The sequence below is a fragment of the Schistocerca americana genome, chromosome 7 (assembly GCF_021461395.2).
Source record: "Schistocerca americana isolate TAMUIC-IGC-003095 chromosome 7, iqSchAmer2.1, whole genome shotgun sequence".
Classification (NCBI taxonomy): Eukaryota; Metazoa; Arthropoda; class Insecta; order Orthoptera; family Acrididae; genus Schistocerca; species Schistocerca americana.
Window position 1 is genome coordinate 289733804 of NC_060125.1, and position 7951 is coordinate 289741754.

Here is a 7951-nt window from a genome sequence, read left to right on the forward strand (position 1 = left end):
AACTGTAGACATTCCGGCCGAACATCCGCTTGCGGTGGCTGCCAGAAGGACGAAGCAACTAACAGGCCCACGCCGTACTTCTCACACAGGCACCTCAATTTGTACAAACATCTAGGCCAACACAAACTCCGGACTCCCCTCTCATTGCGAGGCTTGGCACAGTTTATATGAAATGCCTTCCAGGCAACTAGTAACAGCCCCAGCGTAACAGACATCACACATGTGCTTATGCCCGAGCCACTACTGCGCCAGTCTCACCGGCCGCCCCAAACCGACTGCCTCTCGCCGTCCCGCGCGCCCCAGCCGAAAACGCAAAGATACACATCCCCGGGGACGCGCCAAAGATAACAAGCCGATCGCTGATGATCGACCAGCGATCTGGCTTAGTGGATGTCTGTCGTATACCCTAATGCGTTAGTTACACGATACCGCCTAGAATCATACTTACTACGAGTAATTTAGAGAATCCACACTGCCTTCTCTGGGGTGGCAGTGGGTATGCTGATTCACACACTTGCGTGCAACAAGGAATATGGACTCAGCTGTAGCCGCGTGAGGGTCAGGACCCAGTGAAGATGTCATCCAGTTGGCCTGGAAAGGAGTCTGTAAGTGCAAGCGTACCGTGGCTAACCACCAGCTAGTGCGGCTTGCCCAAGTTCTCTCGAAGAGGGGTGTGCACGTAGGTAAAGCCCAGAAAAGTGTCACGGGTTGTGGGTGGCGTGAAGGTGGAAACCCAGTTCCCAAATCGGTGACACGGTGTACAGCCTGGCCGGCCGCGGTGGCCGTGCGGTTCTAGGGGCTCCAGTCCGGAGCCGCGCTGCTGCTACGGTCTCAGGTTCGAATCCTGCCTCGGGGATGGGTGTGTGTGATGTCCTTAGGTTAGTTAGGTTTAAGTAGTTCTAAGTTCTAGGGGACTGATGACCACAGCAGTTGAGTCCCATAGTGCTCAGAGCCATTTGAACCATTTGTACAGCCTGGAAGATGGTACTACGTGGAGCCAGGGAAGCAATAATAAGATACCTAGGGCGACAGGTTGTAAGCGCTAGTTTGCAGTGCTACCCTTCACCAGGGGCATCTTCTTCAAACATGGCGGTGGCTAAGCAGCAGTGGCAACTTGCAGTGGCTGAGTCTCACTATGGCCAGCTGTTTGCGGAGATGAAGTGTTCTCTCAGCAACAGCCAACACATTACGTTTCTCCACTCAAGTTATCCTGTACTCGTGATGCTGTCATTATGTTGAAATCAGACATACATCTGGGATGATCAGGCACTGAGATTGAGGCTTTGTCATGGCCAAAGGTGCGCTCATGTGCTCTCATTACCCGGATGTGTCAGTGGACTTGACACCGTGGTGTCTCAGTTATTGTCAGTTCTCGTTACCTTCGCAATTTCATCAGTGCTAGTACGCCGTGGAGTGATTGAGCTTGGAAGTTATATGTTATGGCTCCCTAGTGCAAGGAACCAAGAATGACGCATTAGGGACAGTCACACTGCGCCGTTTGCATTTCTTGGTTATGGCTTGGCTCGACGTGGAAATGTATCACGAGCGGCGTTCTGATTTCTGTTCCAGGCTTGAGGTAGATCTGATTCTCTGCCGTCTGCACCAAGTAAGAACTTAAAAAACAAAATTATACGCGAACCGGGAATTCAGTTTGCTGTGAAACAGATCACACACGCAGCTGACTGTGGTGCTACAACAGCAAAATTACTAATGACGAGATGTACTCAGGGTAACAGTGTGCCGAGAAGGATTACAACATGTGATGATTGTAGAACGATTCAACTACGTCAGCGGCTTAAATCCGGGAAGACTCACAACGAACTGTTGGAAACAGGTAACTGTAAGCTGGATTGTGGTGTTGAGGAGGAAGCCTCACTTCCGTTTTTGGCGAGTGAAAGGTATTCGAAGCGAATTGGTGACAGGTGCATATCTACACGGTGGAGCATGTAAATACGACGTTGGTTATCTGGCCAGGTCTTCCAGTAACTACAGTCTTGAATTTGCGCAGTAGAGAACAAGTGACAACAACTGGGGTGCCATGGGAAGGGCGAAGTGGTATTACTAGAAATGGACGTGATAGATAGTTTAATTCAATTTAACTGAAGATAGCAAAATACTAACATTCATTGCACCCGTGGTGTAGGGGTAGCGTCTTTGACTAGTAATAAAGACCGCACTCGGTTCCGTGTTAGGACCTCGTCACTGCTTCAACTTTGATTAAAAATGGTCAGAAATGGCGGCCGAGGACATCCGCCGCAAGAAATCATCCTCGTTGTGCTAACAGCCATGTCAAAGAGGGCGCAGCAGCGGACAAAGGTTCAGAGCGCTTCCATGCCCTTAGTGTAGGAAACTGCTCCTAGAAGGTAAAAGTATCGGTAATGATCAACGGCATGTGGCTGCCGAAAGCGCTGGAAACCAATAAACTAAAGACACTTAATGTGTATCCACAGGACATGCGGACTGAATTTCTAAACGGGCCATGATAATCTCTCCGTTGGCAAAATATTCGGACTATCTCCCTATTCCGATCTCCAGGAGAGCTACCACGTGGGAAGTGACCATGAGGAAATTATTAAACAAACAACTAAAATGAAACTTTTCCGACTCTAGGAGTGGAGCGTCCCAAGTTTGAACGTGATAGGGAAGCTAGAAAATCTGAAAAGGGATATGCTAAAGCTCAATGTGGATATAGTGTGCGTCAGTGAAGTTGAATGGACAGAAGACAACGATTTCTGGTCGGACGAGAATAGGGTAACAGCAGCAGAAAATGGTGTAGCGGAAGTAGAATTCTTTATGAATAGGAAGGTAGTGCACAGACTGAGTTACTGTGAACAGTTCAGCGACAAGGCTACTCTCATCAGAATCGGCAGAAAACCAGGATCGACAACAATAGTTCAGGTATACATGCAGAGGCCGCAAACGGTAGATGAACAGATAGAGGAAGTATATGAGGATATCGAACGGGTAATTTAGTACGTAAGTGGAGATGAAAATCTAATATTCATTGAGGACTGGAATGCAGTTGTAGGAGGAGTAGAACAAAGTGGTACTGTTGATTGTAGGCTTGGTAGTAGGAATGATTCAGGAGAAAGAGTAATTAGTTTCTGCAATAAATTTCATATGACAATAGCGAATGCTCTGTTCAAGAATAACAAAACGAGGAAGTATACATCGAAAAGGCTGAGAGATAGAGGAAGAGTATATCATGATCAAGCAGAGATTCCGAAATCAGATATTGGATTGTAGGACGCCCCCAGGCACAGATACAGACTCAGATCACATTTTGTTAATGATAAAGGGTAGACTGAAGTCCAAGAGACTAGTCAGAAAGAATCAATGCTCAAAGAAGTGGGATACGCAAAAGAATGCAGAGATACGCTTGAAGTTCTCTGAGGCTGTAGATACTCCGATAATGAATATCTCAACAGGCAATCCAGTTGACGAGGAATGGACGTCTCTAAAAAGTGTACTCACAGAAGGTAGAGAGGTACCAGGAAGATAAATGCGAAGAAACTATGCGTAACAAAAGAAATACTTCAGCAGATCGAGGAAAGAAGGCAATAAATAACCGGTCGGTGAAATACAGAAACGCAAGTCACTTAGGAATGAAATACGATGAAACAGAAAAATATATGATTGTCGGAAGAATTGATTCAGCATACAGAAAAGTGAAAACAACCTTTGGTGGAATTGAAAGGAAGGGTGCAATGAGAGGAGAAGAGACTGTGGAGAGGAGACAGTGGAGAGATAGAAAAAGTACACTGAGGGCCAGTATGAGAGAGTGACTAGTCTGATGTCGTAATAGAAATTGAGAGTGGAGTCGATACGGAAGAGATAAGGGATGCAGTATTAGAATCAGAATCTGGAAGAGTATTGGAAGGCTTAAGCTCGAATAAAGGAGAAGGGATAGATAACATTCCATCGAAATTTCTAAAATTATTGGGAAAAATGGCAACAAAACGACTGTTCACGTTGGTGTGTAGAATGTTTGAGACTGGCAATATGCCAACATACTTTCTGAAGAACATCGTCCACACAATTTCCAAGGCTGCAAGAGCCGACAAGCCCGTGAATTATTGCACAATTAATTTAACAGCTCATGCATGCATGCTGCTAACAGGAGTAATATGCTGAAGACCGGAAATCTAAATTGAGGATTGTTAGGTGACTATGAGTTTGTCTCTAAGTTCTGACGTTGCGGCTGATAATGGAAGCAAAACTAAAGAAAAATCAAGACTCGTTCATAACATTTGTAGACGTGGAAAAAGTGTTCGACAGTGTAAAATGGTAAAACCTGTTCGAAATTCTGAGAATAGGGGCAGCCTATAGGAAAAGACGGTTAATATACAGCATTTACAAGAATTAAGAGGGAGAAATAAGAGTGGACGATTGAGAACGAAATGCATCGATCAGAAAGGGTGTAAGAGATTTATGTTGTCTCTCGCCCCTGCTGTTCAATCTGTACATCGAAGGAGCAATGTTGGAAATAAAAGAAAGTTTCATGAGTGGGAACAGAAGTGAAGGTGAAAGCATACCAATGATTATATTCGCTGGAGACATTGCTGTCGTGAGTGGAAATGAAGGGGAAGTGCAACATCTTCTGAATGGCATGAACAGCTTGACGAGTATAGAATATAGACTGAGATTAATCGAAGATATACGAACGTAATGAGAAGTAGCAGAAACAAAAACAGCGAGAAACTACTACCTAGTGAGGAATATAACCCATGATGGACGGAGCTAGGACCTAAAAATCAGACTAGAACTGGTGAAAAGGGCATTTCTGGCCGAGAGGTGTGTACTGATATCAAACATAGGCTTTAATCTGAAGAAGAAATTTCTTAGAATGTCCGTTTGGAGCACTCCATTGTATGGTAGTGAGACATGGGCTGTAAGAGAACTGGAACCGATTAGAAGAATCTGGAGTGTGGTGCCAAAGAGGAATTTTGAATATTGTTTGGACTGACAAGGTAGGTATGAGGAGGTTCTCCACAGAATCAGTGAGGAAATGAGTACATGGAGAACACTGATAAGGAGAAGGTACGGGATTATAGGATATACGTTAAGAAATCAGGGCATAACTTCCATGGTACTAGAGGGAGCTGTAGAGGGGAAAACCTGCAGTGGAAGACTGAGATTGGAATACATCCAGCAAGTAATTGAGGAAGTGGGTTGCAAGTGGTAGTCTGATGTGAAAAGGTTGGCACAAGAGAGGAGGACTGAACACTCAAAGAAAATTGACCTGTAACACTCCGTTACGGTACGTCCGAAGTTGCTCCTACGTCAGAGATTTCTCGCCGTTGATATTTACATGGCGTGTTCTCATCATAGCGTGTAGGCTTTCACGGCCGGCGTCTTCAGTAATTAAAACTTCCGCACTCAGAGGCCGTGGTCCAATAGTAGAAATACTTCTCCCTGACGTTTCGTTGCCAGCTGCGGGCAGCATCATCTGAGGTGAGTCTACGACTGGCTGCTAGGCCGTGGAGGGCCTGTTTATATAGATCGCGTAGAGGGCGCCACCACTCGTCACATGTTGTCAACAGTGTTTTGCTGTTTTACTGTTGACGACACGTGATGAATGGTGGCTCCCTCTACGCGCTCTATATAAACAGGACCTGCACGGCCTAGCAGCCAGTCGTAGACTCACCTCAGATGATGTTGCCCGCAGCTGGCAACGAAACGTCAGGGAGAAGTATTTCTACTATTGGACCACGGCCTCTTAGCCCGGAAGTTTTAATTACTGATGGCGTGTTCTGTTTGCTAGGAACTATTCAACTCAACCACATAGTTGGTCTGATTCCGTACGCTGGTGTTTTGCTCAACAGGCTGCAGTACGGAAGTGTATCGAATGCCCTACGGAAGTCAACGAACACGACATCAACCTTTGCGCCGGTAACTGCCACAATCTGGGTCTCGTGGAGTACATAGCGAGCTGAGTGTGACGCGACCGTTGTTTTCGAATCACATGTTGCTTCCTACAGAGGAGGCTTTCGGGCTCCAGCTGAAGTAAAGTCGCTGATGATTAGATCTGTTAGAGCTACTAAATTGCAATGATGTTGGTTCCTACGCCACATCTGAGATTTCAGATATCACCAGATATTTGCTATTGTATTACGATTGGGTTATTTAACGAGCAAGCTGAGGCGAGGCAGGGTATATGCTTGTCCGTCAAACCAGAAACATATACGCACAGCCCTGACAAAGTAGTTGTTGCGTCTTGGAGGAAGTGAGTCCTCAGCTTATTCAGATGTAAGCTCATATTACCTTTATCCTGCACGTGTTTACGATAAACTGACTGAGGAAGTCCAAATCTGGGTACGAACAATACCCACAGTTACCGCTGACCTGAAGTACCTCTTACGCACACCGCGTGTTACACATCTCACTGGGCCGCCGGTGCACTCGACACCTTGTGTCATTTGAAAAGACAAAAACTCGCTACTCGTCAGACCACATTATACACAGCCCGTCAAGAGGTTTGTTGTTTGGCTCATAATACGTGTCGCCACGAACAAAGGCCTTTCTCGAGGTATCCAACACAAAATGTCCGTTAAATGTTCCCTCACAATGTTTCCTTGTAACGTTGTTGACACGGACCTACGTACAGTAATTTCTACTCTTGTACTTAAGCTATATGACTATTTCACAACGTCACAACTCCTTGATTTCATTCTATCACGTCTCCGAGTTGGCTGCGGTGATTCCACACAAACAACTGGCACCTACACAGTATTTCACTGCCACTTACGTCGGCAACGGAAGATCACATTACCGCCTACGCCATGTGTAGCCCTCCAAAGCGAGCAGTGTGCTCTTTAAAGAGGGTGACATTTGTTGTCTAGTGAAAGTACTTTGGATAGGTTTCTCTATAACAGTACGGACACACTGAGACAGTGGCGCAGTCGTAAACACCCTGGAATAGCAAGCGAGAAGAGGGTAGCGCGGAATATGTGGCGTGACCTGGACGGTTTTTTAAGTCAGGGGGTTTCGGGGAAGCATAAAGAGATCTTCAGCCTAAAAGGGTGCAGGTCAAACAAGAAGAAGTAGATCCAGGAATCAACGGTATGACAATTGTAAACTGTCATAGCTGTGTTGGGGAAGTACCAGAGCTCCAAGCGCGCTAATAGAAAGTATTGATCGTCAAATAGTTATAGCCACTGAAAGCTGCCTAAAGCTGGAAATATGTTCAGCCGAATTATTTTTGCGAAGGACATAATGGTGTTCGGAAAGAGTAGGCTAAATACAGTTGGAGGTAGCGTTTTATCTTATAACGAAACGGAAGTAGTTCCTGTTAGCTAGTTTGGGTAGAGGTCATTCTCGGTAACCGGAATAAAATAATAATTGGACCTTTTTACCGACCTCCCAATTCAGATGACACAATTGCTGAAAGTTTCAAAGAAAACCTGAGTCTAGTTTGAAGCACGTACACGACTCATACAGTAACATTTGGTGGTGACTTCAATTTACCCTCGATATGTTGGCGAAAATGTCTTTAAATCCGTACTTACACATAAAATATCATCCGAAATTTCTCTAGGCGTCCAAGATGCTACTCGAGGCGGGTGTAAAGTGAATGTGCGCAACGGAAAATTCTGAACGCGAAATGAAGATTTGCCCCTATCTGACTACCCCCTAAAGCAGATCTTAGGATCTCTTAATGGTGATATTATTTCCTCCTTCTTGCTCTTTAACATATAAATTACGACATAAACATAAATGAATGATTAAGGGAACTAGTAGCTATTAAATGATAAATGTTGACCGGCCGGAGTGGCCGAGCGGTTAAAGGCGCTACAGTCTGGAACCGCACGACCGCTACGATCGCAGGTTCGAATCCTGCCTCGGGCATGGATGTGTGTGATGTCCTTAGGTTAGTTAGGTTTAAGTAGTTCTAAGTTCTAGGGGACTTATGACCACAGCAGTTGAGTCCCATAGTGCTCAGAGCCATTTG